Source organism: Ambystoma mexicanum, chromosome 1p (assembly GCF_040938575.1).
Source record: "Ambystoma mexicanum isolate Mex_15411 chromosome 1p, UKY_AmexF1_1, whole genome shotgun sequence".
Taxonomy (NCBI): Eukaryota; Metazoa; Chordata; class Amphibia; order Caudata; family Ambystomatidae; genus Ambystoma; species Ambystoma mexicanum.
The window spans coordinates 1,129,360,612-1,129,382,295 of NC_090921.1; the positions used below are offsets into that span (position 1 = coordinate 1,129,360,612).

At 46.2% G+C, this 21,684-nt stretch overlaps 1 protein-coding gene across 3 annotated transcripts in view; it reads right to left on the reverse strand.

The window, feature by feature from the left end:
- MBTPS1 (membrane bound transcription factor peptidase, site 1) overlaps positions 1-21,684 on the reverse strand; it is a 1,184,166-nt gene that overhangs the window by 1,029,288 nt on the left and 133,194 nt on the right. The gene's annotated exons all lie outside the window — the stretch shown is intronic.

Here is a 21,684-nt window from a genome sequence, read left to right on the forward strand (position 1 = left end):
AAGGGCAAGACTGAGTCTATGAGTGCCTAGAGGCTGTCATTCCCCTCTTTCTGGAAGGTCGCATGTTAATTGCAGGGAATTTTATTGATATTTGATATGCCCCTTTAGCAAAGGAGTTTAAAAATGCAATTCAAATTCTCAATTTCTTTAAATCATTGGGGTGGTTGATACCTGGCGAGTATTACATCCGGGGGAACTGGATTTTACTTTCTTTTCCCATGTCCACTGTTCTTCCTCTCAAAGATCTAATGCTGGAATCTCCTCCACTCTTGTCATATGTAGATGGTGTATCTATTGGCGCTAAAGTATTATCAGATCATGCACCGGTGCAGTTAACCGCAAGAGTTTGCGACCCTTCTTCTGGCTCTGAGCCACCAGGGCAGCTCTATGATCCAATTGTAAATTATATGGGTCTAAGGGATTCTATCACCAGAGCCATCCAGAACTATGTTCAGGAAAATCACAAAGAGCTTACAATCGGCAGCAACCACTGTTAAGATGGATTTCTGAACTCTGACCTGGTGAGCAGAAGTTCAGGAGGACAGCCTAGTTTCTTGGAACAGGGTAACCTTCTGGACAAGCCAGACCAATCAAGGTAGCTTGGCAGCGGTCAAGACTAGGTGCCAGGCGGGGTGAGGGTGACTGGATGACCTCAATGAGCACAAAGAACAAGGACACTTACAAATTACTCCTAGTCAGTTGTAGTTATACAAATACAATTACATTTATTTCAAGGCCTTTGAAAGTCATACACAATACTCCACCAGCAACACTATTAAACCAAGACAATCCAATCACAATATATATATATTTATAGAAGACCAAGGGGCCTAAAGGGTTAACTACACACAAATGGGTCCACAACCTAAAAGGGAAGGAAACAGGTGTGCAGATAGTCTTTAGGCAATCCGGCATCAATCACAATCCTAACTGAAAGGCAGTCCAGACCCTAAGATGAGGGGAGCCTAGTGCTCAGATGTACTTTCGATGCTGGCACACGCGGTAGTTCAGATGGGCAGACCGGGGTCTCTTCAGGGGTCTGTAGCAGCTCAGGAAGGTGGTTGAGGTGATGCAGAATAAGTTCCCACTATTCGAGGAGGGTCACCCCGACAGGCCAGAACGATTTCCAAGAGATGGGAATGGTTTGCCAGTTTGCACTAGCATTGGAAAGGAGAGGGGCCCCCAGGGGCCAGTTGTGCGTAAAAATGGATGGAGGTGCCAGGGGCCACCGGTAAAGGTAGTTAGTACTCACCGCCCCTAGGCGCACTCCAGACCAAACTTCGGTTGCAGGTCCAAATGCGACAATTTCTGTGTCTGTGGCTTTCAGCGGCAAAGCTGCAGCGTCGATTCCCAAACAGGACAGTGGCGATGTCTTCGCTCCTGGTGGATGGATCAGGCCAGTTCCACTGCAGCAGGCTTCAGGGGCGAGAGGGGCACAGAAGTAGCGCACCTGTGAAGTTCGTCACCATGACTGGGCGACACGGTATCTGCGGTTTCTCCAGTTCGGAGCTCTCTCACTTTACTCCAGACCTGGGAACGCCAAGTATACGAAATTGGGCGCGCAAGTGCCATGAACACAGACCTTACGGGATACCAAGTTTCAAGGCCCTCCTCAAAACGGTGGCAGAGACAGAGCAAAGATCCTGCGCAAGCTGGTCAGCCCACTGGTTGGCACAGAGACACTTCCGAGAAAGCTTTCTTGCAGGGTTTGATGAAGGTGCCTAGAATAGTTGGTCCCACTATTCTAATGGGTCGAAGTGTCTTCGCGGACCTTCTAGTTCGATCAGGTGCCAAGGGGTCTCACGGGACGACATCGGGTACAGGGTGCCAAACAGTGGTCGAAGTGAGCAGGAGCGGTCGGGAGCTGTGCTCCTCTACTTTTTTTAATTAACTTTTACAGCTCCCATTTTGAAACTTGCACTTTCAGTGCATCGCACTAAACGTTCCCTTAAAGAGCAGGTGCAAGCGTTGGGTGCGTTTATTGTGTGTGGGAGAGGACGTGATGATGGGGTTTATGGGGAGTGGGTGCAGACCAGCAGGGAAAATAGTTCCACTACTTCTTTTCGTACACTTCGACCACCGGTGCCAAACCTTCCAGCGGTTCCTTGACTCTGCTGCTTGGTTTCAGGATACTTGGATCCTATCCTTCATTCAGTGAGAACTCCAGAGATCGACATGGTATGGCTGTTTGGAGCCTTCTCTTATCGAAAGTCTCCTTTGTGTCAAAATGGAGGGGACCCAATGGAAGATCTGCTCACATGCAGCACACCATATGTGGACCAATCACAGACCACGGTGGTCCCAGGCTTTCAGAGCACACCAGACTCTCTGGCACCTAGGATGTGTATTGGAACTAGACAGTCCAGCCCACATCCTGGGGGCGCATGCAGAAGTCCACAAAAGCAGAGTGCCTCGTGGGAAAATGCATGCCCAAATAAGGACTGCCCTGGGTCTGCTCGAAATGTGGAAGGTGGAGCAAGATGGCCAAAGGACAGGACAAGGAACCTCGTGTCATGGCCATTTTGGAGCCAGGCCACCTTTCTGTGCCAAGCACGGTTAACGTGGTTTACATGGCCAGAAAGGGTTAAAATCCACGAAAAAATAAGCTGCCACCAGCCCTGTCCCAAAGTACATCTGCACTTCTCCCAAAAATCCCTTTGAGAGGGTCTATGGTCCTGTGAAATGACTAAAGGACCGAGGCGCACTGTACTGTAAGGTACTCTGTGCACTTGTAACATGTTGCAGAAAAGTTGCAACATGGCAAGGAATAAGGGAAACAGTCTCCCAGTACTGACTGTCTTTAAGGGCATGTCAGTTTCCCCATAAGAAAGTGAGCGAAAAGCCCAGTGCAGTGCAGCAGAAGGATGTGCTCCACTCGCAAAGTCAGACTATGGTGTTCAAAACAAAAAGTTGGAGGGTTGACAACTGGAGGAAAAATTACACATGGGACACCATGCAGCCGGTGATAGGGGGGGGGGGGGGGGAGTTGATGGCCCATTCCGCTGCATTTTAAAAATGTGAACAGTAGGCCCAAACTCAGCTGGAACAGGAAATTCTAGAGCTTGAAGGGAAATATAAGAAAGGCTGTGCCTCAAAACTTCACGGGTCCTTACAAATTGCCAGGAACAAATTGGAAGCTCTCTATGCGGACGAAACGGCACAGTCTCTCCTGTTGCCTAAACAAGGGTACTACACTAAAAGTAATAAAGCCAATCAGCTCTTGGTAAGGAAATTGGCCAAAACCAGAAGGCCCAACATGATTATTGGGCTACGCGGTCAGCATGCAACTGTAAAATATGGGGAAAAGAAGAAAATGCGATTAGCAGAAACCCACTTCATTGAAACCATGCAGGCATCCCCTCGCTCACTGGAGCGATAGAAGCTGGATGTCGGGGGAGCGGCCCTTCCTGATCTTTCAGGGGAAGATAGCACAGCATTGGAGGCCCTGATAATGGTTGAAGAGGTGAACGCAGTTATTAAGGCCCTGAAATCTAGGGTCCCGAGCCCCGACAGGTTTACGACCAAATTTTATAAAATATTTAGAGCCCAGTTAGTCGCCCCATTAACGGCACTCATCAACTCTTTTAGGGAGGGAGGCTCTTCAACTCTTTCCATGCAATCCTCTACCACCATTTTGCTACTAACACCTTATAAAGATCCCAATGAATGTGCTTCCTATAGACAAAATTTCTCTTTTAAACATTGATGCAAATATATATTCCAAGGTCTTGGCCAATCGTCTAGCTCCAATACTTCCGGGACTTAACGACTCAGATTAAACAGGATTTGTCATGGAGAGGAAAACGGGGGATAACATCCGGCAGGCTCTAAACTTAGTAGAAACAATAACCACTAATCACTGGAAATGTCCTGTCTTGGCATTCAATGCCACTAAAGCGTTTGATAAAGTGGATTGGTTCTTTATGGAATTGACCTTGGAGTCTTTTCACTTGGGCCCCGTCTTCTGCAAAATGATTATGGCCAATTATATCTCAGCCAATACCTCATTAAGAATAAAACAAGCACTCTCATCTCCTAACCCCCCCCCCCATTACCTGTGGGACCCGGCAGGGATGCCCTCTCTCCCCATTATGGGTTGCCTCAATTATGGAACCACTTGCTCAGCGTCTCTGACACAACCCTTCCATCGAAGGGGTCAAGATTCATGACTCTCAGCATAAGATATCCCTTTATGCTGATTATGTGTTACTCGCATTAACCAACATCCAAGTCTTCCTCCCTCAGGCGTTGGAGGAATTAAAATCGTTTGGGCAAGTAGCTAGCTTCGAGATAAACTACAGTAAATCAGGAGGACAAGGGATGGCTCTGCCCAGAGGGGAGGTGTGTGCTTTGTAGTCCTCTAGTCCTAAGAGTTGGGAGACAAAGTCGATGCAGTATTTGGGGTTCAGATTACTGCCTCTCAACCAGATACGTTTGGTGCCAACTTCGCGGCCCTCTATAAGAGGATGGAGGCGGATTTGGAGAGATGGGCAGCACAGGAAATCTTGTTATTGGGACGAATTACAGCGGTCAAGATTAACTTGCTCCCCCCGATTCCTGCATTTGTGTACGCCCGACCAGTGGACGTCCCACAGAAGTTTGACTGTCTTCAACGTAAAGTGCTGTGGGTTTTCCAGTGGGGCAAGAGCGCTAGAAATCCCAGAAGGGTGATGTTGGGGGGTGCCTGACAGGGGAGACTGGAGGTTCTGGATCTTTATAAATATTATGTCGCGGCACAGACCTCACACCTCTTGGCTTGGACCTCTCCCGCAACCCTTCCCAAATGGGCTACCATTGAACAGATTAGACTCCCATTCTCTCTTCGGCCTGTGTCATTTATTTCCTGCTTGGCGCAGCAACATTGGCATCCAGAGCTCCTCACCTCTACCACAGTAACACTGAAGGCTTGGGAATGGACACCACGGCAGAAGAAGGTCCCTGGAGGCTTAAGTCACAATTCACTGAACTTTTATAACCCGGCATTCTCCCCAGGGTTGTAGCCAGAGGATTTTAGGAGGTGGAGCAGGGGAGGCTTGCAAACGCTATCCCTGCTCTTTAAGGGCGGGTCAACCATATACCTTGGACAGGTGGGCATTTCAGCTTTCTGAAGTGGATAGATTTTATTATGGGCAGCTGCAGCACTCGATAACACAGACTTTGGTGAAACAGGGTGCCACACGCAACCTGAGCACCACTGAGCTGACAGTTCAGGAGACCATCCAGGGTAAAAGTGTGTCCAGGATAGATTAACTCCTTCAAGGGGACATGTTGGCGATCCGGCCCCATATTTATGCCGGTGGCAGTATGACAGGGCAACCACTGGAGGACCGGTTATGGCTAGACATTTGGGCTAGGAACTATACATCCTCTCTATGTGTTTCTAATAAAGAATGCGCCTTGAAACTCATGTTGCGCTGCTACTACTCCCCAGTCCATTTACACTATTTCCAAGTAACACAGGAGTCCTTATGATGGCGGAAGTATGGACCACATGGATCTTATCTTCATATGTGGTGGGATTGCCAGCTTATCAACTCTTTCTGGGAAAAGGTGGTTTCCATAATAGAGGCGGTTACCCACACCAAACGCCCAATGAGCCCTGAGGTTCTTTTGGGCACGCCAGTGACAGAGGTTTATACAAAGTCTGGTAGAACTGCCAAACTAATATCTCAATTTTTGTTGGCGGCCTAAATTACAATAGCTAGATGTTGGAAATCTCACAAAGGCTCGCCATTGCCCCTTTGGTGGGTTAAGGTATGGGATATTTTGGTGGGGGAGAAAATCACGGCGGCCAAAGGTGGTGGTCTATGTCAATTTGCGGACATTTGGGCCCCCTTCCTGGACTACGATCAGCAGTTCCCTGCAGTGTCATATAAACCTAAACTGGCAAGACTGTTCCTACAAAGCTCTTGAAGCTGCTTAAGGGGTGGTGGGGAGGGGGGGCAGGTAATGGGAAAGAAATGAGGTTTGTGAAGTTGTGACATTGTGTAGTGCCTTAAATCTTGTCTGCAATTATGCCCAAGCTGGTCGAATGCAAGATCTGTTTTTATATTCTGGATTCATGTGTGCAACCAAAATAAAGAGAATTGTTAAAAAAAAAAAATAATAATAATAATCAAAAATGGCAATCATATGGGTTTATTGGAAATGTTCCTGGCAATTTTCCTACAAAATGCACCATTTGGACCTATTTTCCAAAGAACAAATTACTTTCCCCTGGTAATGTTCTTTCGATTGGATATTCCTCATCTTTGCTATATTCCATCCAGCGTCGGCTGCTTCAGAAAAATACCTCAGCAGAGAGCGCCATGCATAGTCTACTCGATTCCTCTCGACCGCCTACGTCTGCGCTAGAGCATGTAGCACGCACTGCGCCGGTTGGTTCAGTTCTTAGTTCTTCCTCGTCTAATTAGCACAGACAATGGCAAGGTCATATGGCGCCCAGATGTTGCAAGAGAGGAAGGTGCCAACATACACGGACAGGCTGCACAACATGAGTGGGCATTGGGAGTCTATTGTTCATGCACAGCTGTGAACATTAGTTCCACTTAACGGAGGATCCGACCATTTGCTCCCTTTATGCCAGGGAACAGTACTCCACGTCTTACTGTTAGGGAGAATTCTCTCTTTAGGCTGAATTTCCTAACCTAGTGAGTCCCCCAGCAGCTTTGCTGGATTTCTGGAGTTTGTTTTTTTCTCCTGCCAAGAGTGAGACTCTTTTTCCCCACTCTGGGACACGATTCATGTTATTCCTTTGACTGTTAATGTGTTTTATGGGCTATAGGGTCCTTTACTCCATAGGGTCTCATGTGTTTTTACTATGTGTGTTACACAGCACCCTCCGTGCAGTGACACAGGGGTGTCATAGTGACACCCCACCATAGACTCCATACCCTGGGACTGACTACTGTCTCCCAGGGCATGTAAAGTCACCATTGGCTTTACTAGTCCCAAATTATTAACAGAAACCATTACAAACCATCATATTGTGGAAGTACTGGTCGGGGCAATTCGATTGCCCCGGGGTCTGTTAGTCGAGGGGGCACGTCTCCGTCCCCCCTGATCGAGTTTTGGCTGGTGGCAGTGGATACTATTTATATTCGACCGCGAATATATTCCTATGGGATTTTCCCATTGTTCGAGGCTACCAACTTTAATTATTTAATTCTCATAGCCTCGAACATACCGCCGGTTTATTTATTTAATATTAATTCGCCGGTTGGTATTTTTTGCCAGGACTCGATTCTAAAATGGCGTTTGTGTTCTCTTCTGTGACACCAACCCAAGTCGAGCCCTTTGTTCCACTTTTGGCGGGCTTCTCCACAGAAGCCTCCAAAAGTGGTGCCACTCTGTCTGGGTACCACAGGGGGTGTCGGAGGGGGTTTAGGCACCCTGGACTGAGTTACCTTGGTAACTCAAGTCGCATTCTTGTGTGATTGGCCCAAGTGGTGAGCCGGCCGGCTCACCACTTAGCATGTTTGATTGACAGCTAGGCTGAATGAATGGGGGTGTGCTGCATAAAAGCAGGGCTTTGGGGACTGGAACTTCAGAAGTCGCCACAGGACCTGAGAATCCGACGAGGGAGAAGCTGAGCCGACCTGCCACGACGACACCACTTTTGGAGCCCTGCGGAACCGACTCAACACTTCCCGACGACAGAGGAGATCTCCCAGCTGGAGGCTTCTTCCCCTGACTGGTGGGCACAACCAGTTTACCTTCTTTTCCTCGCATCTCAGGACGTCTTGTGGTCGAATTGCCTGTGCCAAGCACCCCGGCAACCGGATAGCCACTTACCACTGGACCGCAAATAAAAGGACCGCTCCTTTTACCTGAGAACTCTGCGGCTGGTTTCTTCCCTGGCATTGCAACGGACTCCTGTCTTCCTCCCCGACGAGATCCTCTCTTCCCCCGGACGAAGCACTGACTTGCATCCGCTGCCAGGAACTGCCCCTGCTGGATTATTCTCACCACTTTAAGGTACAGTGTCCGCCAGGCCTCCCTTTCTAAAAATTGCTACAAGGTAAGAATAAACCCTTAACTTTCTGGAATGGGCTAGCCGCCTTGACCATCTAACTGGTCCCTTTCTTTTGGTCCAACACTTTCTGAACCTTTGAGACTTTGGTGCACTTCAACCGTGTGACTTTGGACACATTTCGTTGTGATCCTCTTAAAGTGGATCCGGCCTTCTGAACTCTAACTTCACGGTTTTACTTTGCCTTCCTCTCTTGTTGTGTTCTTGTGAAAGTGTTGGGATCTGTTTCAAATGATACTCTGCGTTCCTCTCCCTTTTAAAACGAATTATTAGAGTGCCATCTGCGTTAAGCGCTCACCGCTGTCTGAAAATAAGTGGGGCTTTACTTAAGACTTGTCTAATATTCTTCTAAGGGAGTGTATATCTTTTAGTGACCGTGTTTTTGAACTGCTTAACATTAGTGCCTGTGTGTTTTACTAGATGTGGTTTTAAATAAATAATTATAGCTCTTTTACACCAAGCTCTGGTCAGTGTTTACTTGTTCTACTGTGTTCTTTTGACCTATTGTGAATGCTCTGTATACTGCCTAACTCTTCTTGAGGGAAGTCTGACTGCTCAGCCACAGCTACCAAGTGAATCTCTGTACTTTACCCGTCTCGTCTATATACATCAGTTCTTCCAGATCCATCCTCCGTTCCTACCACCCACTTCACCCGTTTCTTCCCTTTACTACACCCCGTTCCCTCCAACCACTTCACCCGTTCCATCCACATACATCGACCGTTTGCTCCGCACTCTACACCCGCTCCGCACCCACACCATACTCTACATCCGCTCCACTCTATTATCCACTCACACCCTATATTTGTATCACAACCTACATCCGCACCATGCCCTCATTCATTCTACGCATTCATCCGCTCTACGCGCTTCATCCACACCACCGACTTCATCCACTCCACTCGCTTTGTTCATTCATCCTGCATTATCGGTTCAGCCCATGTCACTTGTCATACGCACTGGATCCATTCCGTGCTCTCCATCTGTCCCATGCACAACACCCGACTCATGAACTCGAATAGTCTATTCTGTACTTTCCATTATACCATGTACTCATGCATTCCATGCCATCTTTCTGTGTACTCATCCGTCTTTTGTATTCATCTTTCCATCCTCTTCACTTTATTAATTTCGTCCATTGCAGTCATTTCAACCATCTCATTAATTTCAACCGCTTTACTGCTTTCGCATTTTTTTTAGGTAGTTTTCTTTGTTTTTTTTCTATCCACTTCACTGCTTTGATCTACTTTACTCATTCTATTCGATTTGTCCTTTAGTTTACATTAGAGGTTATTAGTTGTCAATTTCTCGCTTGGATCTTGATATAGTATTGTTAGTTTTATTGTTATTTAAGATCTAGTAGTTTGGGTTAGTTTAATTGTTGTTATCCACTTTATTCCTCGCGTCCACATTGATCTTTCTGTTCATTACATTTATTTTGTCCATTTCCTTAATTTCAGCCACTTTACTGCCCTCGTACAACTTATTCTTTTTATCTACTTTGCAGGTTTGATCCTTTTTACTCATTCTAATTTGTTTCTCACTTGGATCCTGATGCTGCATTGCTATTTATGATCTAGCATTTGGTAAAGTCATTTAGAGGCTGTTATCCAGTTTGAGTTCGGGTCGGTTTTAGGGGAAGAGCCAAGTTTTCAGTAATTTGCGGAAAGACATGAGGTCTTCAGTGAGTCGGATGTGGGGAGGGAGTGCGTTCCACAGCATGGGGGCCAAGGCTGAGAATGATGATGATCTGCCTAACCTGACTGATTTTGTTTTTGGTATAAGTAGGAGGCCGACTGAGTTTGATCGAGTATGTGCAGGGTGATAGGGTTTTAGTTTGTCTTGAAGATATTGAGGTCCTGTTTTATGCAGTGCTCAGTGAGAAATCCATAAGGTTTTGAAGGTCACCCTTCGGGCAACTGGAAGCCAGCGCAGAGTTTTGAGGGCTGGGGAGATGTGGTCTCTCGGGCCGACCGCTAGTAGGAGTTTGGCTGCAGCGTTTTGTGCTCTTTGTAATTTAGTAAGTTGGTATGCGTGAACTCCGAGGTAGAGGGGGTTAGCGTAGTCCAGTCTTGATATAACAATTGATTGGACCACAGAGAGTATGTTGGGAAAGGAGAGGTATGGAAAAACGCGCTTAGGCGTTTTAAGGTTGTAGTGGCAGGACTTTGAGACGTTGTTGACTTGGCGCGAGAGTGTTAGGTCTTTTTGCCAGGACTCGGTTTTAAAATGGCGTTTGTGTTCGGCTCTAACTCCAACCCAAGTCGAGCCCTTTGTTCCACTTTTGGCGGGCTTCTACACAGAAGCCTCCAAAAGTGGTGCCACTCTGTCTGGGTCTACAGGATGTGTGGGAGGGGGGGGGAAATAGGCACCCTGGACTGAGTTGCCTCGGCAACTCAAGTCGCACTCTTGTGTGATTGGCCCAGTGGTGAGCCGCCTGACTCACCACTTGGCATGTTTGAGTGACAGCTAGGACTGGTGAAAAGGTTTTTTTTGCATAAAAGCAGGGCTTTGGGGACTGGAACTTTAGAAGTCGCCACAGGACCTAAAGAATCTGAAGAGGGAGAAGCTGAGCCGACCTGCAACGACACCACCGGTGGAGCCCTGCTGAACCGACTCATTACTTCCCAAAGACAGATCTTCTTCCGGGAGAGTCTTCTTCCTTTGAACTGGTGGGGTTAACCAGTTCGCCCTCTTTTCGACTTCCTGGATCGTCTCGTGGTCAAATCGCCCGTGCCAAGCACCCCGGTGGCCGGATAGCCACGCTTCACCACTACGGCAAATAAAAGGGTAGTACCTTTTAACCGGGAAACTCCGCGGCTGGTTTCTTCCCTGGCAGTGCAACGACCTCCCGCTTTCCTCCACGTCAAGACCTTCTCTTCCCCTGGACGAAGCACCGACTTGCACCCGCTGCCAGGAACAACTGCCCCCGCTGGAGCTTTCTTACCATTTCAGGTACTGTGTCACGCCTGGTCTCCCTTGCAACAGACTGTTCAAGGTGTCCCGTAAATCCTTGACTCTCTAACCTGGGACCTGTTAACTAACTTTTCTGAACTGATCCAACTCCTTTTGAACTAAATGCAAAGACTTTTAAAGTGTACGTCGACTGTGTGATCTTGGGCACATTCCGCCTTCCTCTCTCCAAGAGTGGGCCTGGCCTATGAACTTTCTCTACAGTAGACTCTGCCTTTCTTGACTTGCTGTGGTTCTTTTAAAAGTGTTGGTATTGTGTGCTTTCCTAATTCTGCCTTTTCCCTCCCTTTTTAAATAATTATTGGAGTGCCATCTTGGTTAAGCGCTCACCTCTGTATTGATAATAAGTGGTGTTCTTTTCCTAAGACTTGTCGAATAATTAATCAGGGAGGTGTATATATTTCTAGTGACTGTGTTTGAACTTGCTTGACATATTATTGCCAGTGTTTTTTTAAATAAATAATTATATACTTTTATACCGAAGCTCTGGTCAGTGTTTGCTTGTGCTACTGTATTTTTTGTACCTAATGTGTATACTCTATATACTGCCCAAGTCTTCTTGAGAGAAGTCGGACTGCTCAGCCATAGCTACCAGCTAAATCTGGGTGGTGCAGACTGCTACCAATTGGGTTTACTGCCAACACCTGTAGTCTTAAACTTTTTGCAGTGGTCCCTAAGGTAACTGCACAGGTTTCTGCCTAACAGCGGGAATGTCCAGCCATATGTTGAAATCTCCTAGAAGGGCGAGGTTGTGATGGTTTAGTTGGAGGGAGGCAATAGAGTAGCAGAGGTTGTTTGAGAATTGTCTATCGTAGCCAGGGGGTCTGTAGATTATTAGGAAGCTGTGGGAGAACGACGGGGAAAGGGATGGAAGGTTGGTTGTCGATGATTGAGGCGTGGAAGTGAGACTTGAAGGCGAATGCTTATTCCTCCCCCTCTAGAGGGACGGTTCAGTGGGATGAGGGAGTAGTCGGGGGGACTGGAGAGCGAGAGGGGTGGGGTGGTTGATGCTTGATGGGAAGAGTGGGCGAGCAGAAAAGTTGGTGGGTTTCGGGTGGGGGTGGATGGACGCATGCGTTTGGTTGATTGGGTTTGGCACCGGGGATTTGAAGGTGGGGTGTGTGGGGTTAGGAGATTCAGTTGTGGTCGAGGGAGAGGGATTTCAGGCAGGGTGAGGCGTGGGGGAGGGAGGTGATCGGGGGGTGAGGTGGTGGGTCGAGACAGGGGAGGTGATGAGTGCTGAGAGATTGAATGGGACCAGGTACGTTTCCTCTTTAGTGCCTCTGTTGCGATCGGTGTGTGCGTGAGGGAAGGGGGGTGAGAGGGGGAGAGGCATGAGGCTTCCATTCTTGATAGGGCTAGGCATGCAGTTTTTAGGGAGGGGAAGGAGTATGGTTGAGGTGGCTTGATGGTGGGGGTTGATGGGAAGAGCAGGGGGGGTGCATGATTGCTGGCCAGGGTGTGCCTGGGAGGCTAGATAGGGGAGCGGGTATGATCATAGTAGGCTGATCAGTGGAGGGGTTCGGAGGAGCAGTGGTCCGAGGGTGGTTGGCTCGCCATCGTGCCCCTCTGGCTTGGTGTTTGGAAAGGGGATGGGTAGGGGATGTGGTGGAGGGTGGGAGGATTTGGGGAAGGGGGGTGGGGGGGGGGGAGGACGGGAAGCAGGGCTGGCAGTGCACGGGGGTTGTTTCCGGCAGACCTTGGTGGATTGGCTGCACTCGTGGTTAGTAACTGAGGCGAGGTTACTAACTTTGCACAGCGGGGATATTAGGCAACCAAATTCAACTCTGCACAGAGGATATTAGGCAACCAAATTCAATTTTGCACTGCGAGGAGGCACACTTCTAAATTCAACCACGGCACGCTATTAGGTACACTTCTAATTTCAAGCAAGGCACGCTATTGGGCGCACTTCTAAATTCAACTTTGCACAGCAAGGATGTTAGGGACGCTTCTAAATTCAACCAAGGCACGCTAATAGGGAAACTTCTGAAGTCAACCAGGGCACGCTATTAGGCACACATCTAAATTCAACCACGGTATGCTATTGGGCACACTTCTAAATTCAATTTACCTCAGATGGGATATTAGGCACACTTCTAAATTTAAGCAAAGCACATTATTAGGCACACTTCTAAATTCAACTTTGCACAGCAAGAATATTAGGCAACCAAATTCAACTTTATACAGGGATGATATTACGCAACCGAATTCAATGTTGCATAGTGATGAGGCACACTTCTAAATTCAAGCAAGGCATGCCATTAGGCACAACTTTAAAGTCAACTAGGGCACGCTATCAGGCACACTCCTAAATTCAACTTTGAACAGAGAGCATATTAGGCACACTTCTAAATTCAAGCAAGGCACGCTAATAGGCACACTTCTAAATTCAAGCACGCTTACACGCTGTTAGGCACACTTCTAAATTCAAGCAAGGCAGCTATTCGGCAGACTTAACCAGGGCACGCTATTAGGCACACTTCTAAAGTCAAGTTTTGCACAGAGAGGGTATTAGGTACACTTCTAAATTCAGGAAAGACACGCTATCGGGCACACTTCTAAATTATTCAGCTTTGCACAGGGAGGATGTTAAGCACACTTCTAAGTTCAACCACGGCACGCTATTAAGCTATCAATGCTTTTCTCAATGCAACTAGACCACAATTATGTTTTAGGCACACTTTCTAGTTGTAGCTATTGCACTGATAGGTTATTAGTTAGGTTTTTCTAGCCAACTAGGATACAGGAATGATATTAGCTAGACTTTCAAATGTAGCAACACCACAGTATGCTTGCAGGTGGATTTTCAAGTGTAACTAGATTACAGATATGCTGTTAGGCAGACTTTCTAATTGCAACTATTCCACAGATATGCTATTTGGCGGACTTTCTAAGATCAGCTAGACCACAAATGTGTTTTTCAGCACTCTTTCTATAGTGAGTGGGGTGTTGTGGGGGACACCCCCAAAGCTTTTTTTTTCTTTCATTTGTCCGGTGTGCTGCGGGGCTGTCCCCTGCAACTCCTGCTCACTATACTGTATAGTATGGTGAGCGGGGTACACCCCAGCAGTAATTATTTTTACCCAACTAAAATGCATACCACCAAAGGTTCGAACCATTGGTGTTCGAACCTTTGATGGTATGTATTTTTCTGACCTTTTGGACTGTCAGAACTTTCGGTGCGGTCAATTTGACCTATACCTATCAGTACTGTGATACACAAATGTAGAAGGCTACTGAAGAATCAACCAGTACCAGTGCATAGGATGTTGTCCACTGAGATTGAGGTGATCTCCGATGGAAACTAGTGCCGACTTGCGAGTGTTCAAATAAGCTGTTAGACTCTACGTGCTCCAAACTTTGGCTGTAAACATTAGAGGGTGTACCGGTATAATTAACATTAGCCTCTCATTTAATCAGAATAACCATGACCATACTGGTTTATTGTGTTTGGTTCAGCATCCAAGCACACAGTTTTGTTTGTAGCAGCTGCCCTAAGTGCACTTCACAGTGGCTTCACATTGTGCCATGGCTTGTACAATGTTCCCTCGTTGCCTTGTTTGGTAAGTGAACACGAGAGACTGGAAAAAAGGCAGCAATGCAGATCTGCGCATCTAGACAGTTGAAGATCCGAGGGCTTTAGTGTTTGTGAGAATTTTCCAAAGCTGCCCGGCACCTCAGCGTGAGCACTCCACTGAGCAAAACAGCAAAGCTGGCGATATCGGGGCAAAGTGGCTGTTTGCAATATGCACAAAGCACCAGTGTAAAATGGAATCAACCCTGTGCCACTGCTGTATTGCCTGGGCACTCAATAGCTTTGCTTAGAACTTCAACCCAAAAAAATAAATAAAATACACATTTTACTTGAAAGAATCCTCCCAAGCGCAGTGCAGAAATGGTTGGGCATAGCAAATGCCAAATTGTCACGCTCAGAGTCAGGGTGTGTAAAGGGAGCATTACATGTTTTTCATTTTGTTTTCATTACAACATAATGCGAGACAGAAGGGCCAGCAGGACGTTGTATAGCAACCACCCTGAAAGCAGAATCATGAATTGTCACTTTTGTCTAGGCCTGCGGGTCATCATCCCACAGCACACTTTGCAAACGATTGCGAGTGGTCGTGCAGGGCCAGAGCCAAGCTGATTTGTATGGGCTCTGATGAATGGGCCAAGGCCAGTCCAGTGGGTCGCACCAGTGTCACCAAGGATTGGTGTGCAATACGATTCCAACAGTTTAGGAAATTAAGCATCCTGAGGTCGAATGACACCATCCAATCCTGGAGCTATAGGGCCTGAAGGATCTGAGAAAGTGTGACCATCTTGAACTTTTCCTTCCTGAGGAACTTGTTCAAGTATCTCGAGTCCAAGATGGGTCTCAGTCCTCCGTCCTTCTCTGGGGTCTCTTTGTCCCTCTCCATTACAGGCACTGCCTCTATAGCACCTTTCCCTAGCAGGCTCAACATTTCCTGCAAAAGGAATGGATCTGGAAGCTTTAACGAATGCTTTCCCAGTGGATGATTCTGGGGTCTCTGAATGAAGGGGAGGCAATAACCCTGGGCAATGGTTTCTAATGCCCAAGTATCCGAAGTAATGCCTTTCCCTTCTTTCAGATGCTGAGACAGTCTGCCTCCCACCGGGGTGTCGCGAGTCAAGACCTCAAGGTTTTGAGGCAGCTGAACCAGCAGCTGATGGTAAAGATGCTGCTGCTTGGGTGGGCTTTGTACCTCTCCCTCATCCACCACAAGGGAATCTTCTTTGGCCTCTTTGACCAGTCATTCCTGTCACTCTTCCAACTAAAAAGTGGAAGCAAAAGGATCTGCCCCTCCAGGAAGGTCCACTCGGGTGAAAAGGCTGAGGCTGCCTGATGGCAGCACCTAGAGACTTGGCTGCCACCTTAGAGGTCTGAAGCTTCTCAAGGCTTTCGTCAACCTTGCTGCCAAAAAGAGGAGACCCGTCAAAAGGCATATTAAGAAGTCTAGATGGCACATCCGGTGCAAATCCAGACTTACATAACCACGCAAACCTGCATATCACAGTGCTTGCCGCCATGGCTCTGCTGATAAGGTCAGCAGAATCCAAACCGACTGTAGAAACACACATGGCCTCTTTCCCATATTTTGCAATGGCCAGGAAGCCGTCTTTTTCTTCCCCTTCGGGAATATGTTCAGCCGCCATAGATACACAGTCCCATAGGGTGAAGGTATATTTTGCAAGGGCACATGTAGAGTTGGCAGACTTGAGAGCCATGCTCCCGGCAGAAAAGACTATTTGACCAGGCGTATATACGCTTATCTCGATCTGGTGGAATGGTCGGATAGGCAGTTTGTTTGGAGGTAGAGGTTGCTGCTTGCACCACCAGGCTTTCTGGGGGTCACTACATGACGGTCTATATTTTGTCCAATTTTTATTGACTGCCGGACTTGATTCTGGTGCTTCCCACTTTGCGCTTACTCTTTTTTTGAAGAGCAACATGAAATGGTAGGATTGGATCCCTTTGAGGACCCATGTCCAGGATATCTGTGAGACCATCCTGTTCAAAAGGGAGGCCAGGCATGCTCCATTGCAGATAATAAATTACACTGGTCATTAATTGCCTGTAAAACGCATCTGCGTGATCTGCCATGTCTGGCTTTCAAAATTCTAATTCTGGAGAGGTGCGCACCCCCAGCCCTCCAGATAAGGTGCATAGCTCGTCTTTTTATGCATGTAATTATGGCCAATACGGAGGATTACATTTTCTTCTGCGTACCGTGTACGCGGTTTATTAATTAAAGAGTTTATAACAAGGGGGGGGTGGTTGCCGCCGATCAAATTAAGACAATTCTTAAAATTTACAATGTTTTATTTAGAGGGAAAATGTAGTGATGTTTAGAAATAATCACCCTATTCCAAACTTGCAAGAGCTTAAACATGAACTCGCATTTTTCAAGGAAACAGCAAGCATAGATTAAATCATGTCAATTGTTGTGCACCCTTTTCAATCAGGCGACAAGTGTTTATTTACATGTAGTCTAAAAGAAAATCACAAACATCTTCAGGCAAAAAGAGCTCATTATGCAACATATTGCCATGGTGTATGGATCAGAGAAAAAATAGACAATGTTAAACACTAGGATTGTCCTCATTCAAAGCAAAACATGGATTCTGTGTTCAGGAGTGCAACCAACATTTGCATATAGTTAGAAGGATATTTCCTTTACATGAACCCGTCTGTAACAATGATAGGTTCTTAATGTTTGAACCGGAAACTTGGAAAACGTGTATATACACAATTATGCTGCTACTGTGGTCTGCTAACAGAGCTGGAGTACTCTCTAATGCAGTCAGTGTTTATGGCATCAGAATATACTACAATTATACCAAACAGAAAATTCATTAAAAAAGTGAGGTACATTGTGTTCTGTGGGCACCATTAGGTAGCTGTGTACAAGCCAATGCGATCAGGAGAAAAAGAGCACACATCTCAAGTGTGGCATTATTTGGAAAGTACCGTGCCTGACTTTTGGCAGTTTGCTTAGAAAAGCCAAGTTCTGTTTTATAATGAAGTCTTTCACATTAGTGAGGTGGTGGCCAATCCTTGGTCTACGTCGGGAAATGAAAAATCCCTGATGTTTTACTGGAGGCAGGCAAGGGCCTGCTGCAGTGACGTTTCGGCTTTAGAATGGTCAGCCTTCTTCTGGGCCAAAAGGATTGTGGAAGCCTTGAATATGTCCGGACTGGGAAGGGGAGGGAAGAGAGCCAAACTCAGACTGGACCGTGTAGAATGGGATCCAGTATCTGGGAGTGTGGAGCACCCTGTTGTGGCGTGCAGGGAGATGACTGTTGCGCCCTGTAGTGTCCGTAGGTAGGGCTCTGGTTAAAAGCTCAGCCTTCTGGGAGTTGATGTGTGGCTAGAGCAGGGGTAAGTCTGTCTGTCTGAGAGACCGGTCCTGAGGCCCGATATGGCGCCGGATGGAACTTTCATTTCATGGTGCAGCTACGTTGATACGCGGATGCGGCGTACACGAGCGTTGCTGCCATCCGTAGGTGTGCGTACAAACTGCTGGATCGCTCTTTATTCATTAAAGAAACATACTTTCCATCACTAGATGGCACTGTAGCGTTTCTTTTGTCAGCAACCTAGCATTGCTTATGCATGATGAATTTCCAACTGAAAGTCCACGGGTCACCTTGCAAATCTTAAGTGAGCAACACAATAAAGCATGCACCCTTTTAAAATGTGTTCATACCCATAAACGTCTAAGTACCTGTAATGTCTGCGATCCATTATGGATAACTCAACCTATTGCGGATGCCTGTAGTGCACCATTCGGCTTTCAGTGGGAGAGATTATTGGGCAAGGATGAGCTAACTAAGCCTGTATCGAAAAAACATGAACTGTAGAATGTAAAAGTGTTACTGCCGCCACAATAATGGATGGCGAGTGGCTTTCTACAATTGCTCGTTTGATACGAGAGCCTGTGTACATGGCTGATTGAAGCCATGAAGCTGGGTAGCCTTTTTAAAGACATGGCCACGGTTTGCCATGCATAACGATATACTACGGGTATCATCTAATCTGCCATTGTGATGGTGCGGGGGGGGAGGGGCGCGCCTTTCTTCCCTTTAGCTTCTGCTTTCCATTCTCGCACTTCACTAACCGCCTCATTTAGTCATTCGGATTATCCGACAGAGCTTCCCTTTCCCCCACATATATTGAAGAGGCTGTCCCGTACCTTTTCCTAGGAGTACATGCCCTGTGCTTTAGACCACAGCAGCTTCCTGACAATGCACCAGATGCAAGTGTGTAAAGAAAGTACACGCTGCCTATCAATTATTTACAAATTAACAATAAAATAAGGCGACAAAACGTGCTTCTTGTCCCATCAAAAGGGTTGTGGGGTCGTAGTGTTACATAGCCATTCAATGGCATTAGAGCTCACAAGATCAGTCACATGCCAAAGAAAAGGGTGCTCTTGGAGCAAGTGAAAAGACTCCTTCAATAAGTGTATGGCTTTGAACCATAAAAAAAGAGCCAGGATGTTTCCCAGCAGCATAAAGCAGCGTTATCCTCTAAAGTGAACTTGTACAGACACTGCTGTTTTCACAGAATGAAGCAACAATCCTCACACATGAAAAGCAAGCATTGGCAATGCCAATTTGTTCGGCTTTCGTGTAGTTATGGGAAAGGCACTTGCCAGGCACTGCCATAGTGATATGAACTGGCCATTGAGGTTAGCAGGTGCAAAATAGTGCAAGTACCTTGGCATCTAAAAGCAGTACCTGCCAAATGCCTTATACACAAGCCAAAACTGTTGGCTTTGCCAGTGCTTTGTTTTTTTGATTTTTTTTTTTACAGGTCTTCAGTGAAAGACACACACAGATAGTGCTTATGAACGGAATGGCTGAAGACAGGCCTGGTTTACACCAGTCGTGGGTTTACCAACCAAATTAAATCAACTCTCAGAAGACGGCTTTGAAAACCACAGACAGGCCCTTCCAGTGGAAAGGTGGATGGTAAGGCTTGATTAAAGCGAACTCAGTTTCCGGGAGGAGGTGTTTTGTGTGAGGAGGAGCAGGAACTGGGTGGGAATGGACATGGGGATTAGCAATGTTCGAATAAGCTTTACATCCATCACTTTCTTGTGAAAGTAACACAGGTGCAAACATACTGCAGTCATATAAGGCGTCTGCCCTAGAACGCTTTTATATGCAAGTCACATATTTGAGTACCAGTAAAACAGCTTAATGTGCCTGCAGTAGGGCTGTGTTGTAACCTACAGAGACCTCTCCCCCCACAAACACACACAGCGCTGATTCGCAACTCAAATTGTGTGTTCTGTGACAGCCCATCTCTCAGTCAACATACTTGGCCAAATAGTGATGGAGCGAAACATCCCTCTTTCAATACTCCTTTCCCAAGATCTGCTATAATTTGTGGTGCCCCTAGAAACAAGTTATATTTTGGCAGTTAGGACCATCAAAAAATTAACTGGGCTCCATCATGGGGGGCAGAGACGTATTTTATGGGAGGGCAAAAGGAGCACTTGCCCAGGGCCGCCACCTAGGAGGCGACCCCACAAGGTTAGCTGATCTGAAGAAGTAAGATTCCATTGTTCACCAGTCTCAAATAGCACGCATAAGGATATTTTATGGGGTGCTGCTGAGGCGCTAAACCCATTGCCTTTCCGTTTTGGCAAGCAAGTGCATTCTGCCTTTATCAATTCATCATGTATTCCTTTCTGTGTTCACTGTGGTATACATAGTTTGTGTGTTCCTCATGGCACAACTCTGTAGCATTCTTTCCTTTCTGAGGGAATTATGTTGATCATGTGCAATAGGCAATGGTGAAGTGCATATTGATAAATTGAATGCCACAATGGTTCAGAAGTTAGCTCAGTGTGTGAAGCCCTGACTGCAGAGATGTGTTCATATGCAAAATTAGAATATCGCATTCCAGCAAGGCTGGCTGAGCCTTTCCTATGTCTGAAGTGTATAAACCTGCCTGCATATGTACTTGGTTTTGCAGAACAACATCTGCTATTATCAACATTGTATCTCTACCAGATAGGGGTTGCTATAAAAATTAACATATCATCTGTATGGAAATTGGTTTGATCAGATGGGGTGTTGTAAAAACCTAGGCAATTGCCTCCAACGATGGTCTAAAATGTTAGTTCAAGAGGTGAATAAGTATCCAAATTGAAGACTATGGAACAACAGCGTTCATGTTGGTATCCTGGATTTGCCAGCAGATGAGTGATCCTGGCCAAATCATCTAATATATCTTACATTACTGTGCTGTCTTCTGTGAGGTTTGCCTTTTTGCATGTTGCTGGTATCGTTTAGCCCATTACTTGATCTTTCTTCTTTTGTAGGTCATTTGGGTGGAAGGGTTGGTAGAAGAGAGCGGACCATATGTTGCAGGCCTAAGGCATGAATATTTTAAGGTTTGCTTGTTTGACACAAAAAAACGGTTTGCTTTTTTAGTAAAGGTCAAAGGTTTTTATGCACGTTTAAAATGAAAATGTCACAAGCCATTGTTTTGGAAGCGTCTAAAGCTTTAAAATACAAAAGACAAACCCAGATTAAATCTGTTAAAAATCACATCGATTGGTATGCTGGTTCTTATATACTTCCCTTGACGAGAGAATTAAGCTAGAATCATTCCCATTTTGCATAACACCCATCTATAATATTTTGTTTTAAAATGGTCATGTTTGGTAATGTGATTTGCGTACTTTCCAACTCCTGCTTTTTAAATAAAATAAGATTGTTTTAGTTCACAGTAAGAACTGGAAAAGAAAGTGTTCAAATGCATAAATTGCAGAGTTGGCACAAATCACAGCTTCACCCTTTAACCAATGAGTGATCCTGGGCATCTCATCTAATCTTGTATTGCCTAACCTCTCAATATTGCCAGTCCCTAAATCTTTCCAAATTGTCAGCCATTCTGAGTGATTTCCTTCTCATGGTATGATCTTCATAAAAGCCTTATTCATGATTTCACTGTGTTAATAGTGAGAATATTTATATCGCACACCACAGGCATTTGTTCCTTTTGATATCTAATGGCAACACTATTTGAAAATGTTGTTATCCCACTTCTAATCTCATTCTGTCTGGATGAAGACACCTTCCTGGTAGCTTCTAATGTGCCTCCACTATCCATTCTATGGTATGTGTAGTGTTTTCCT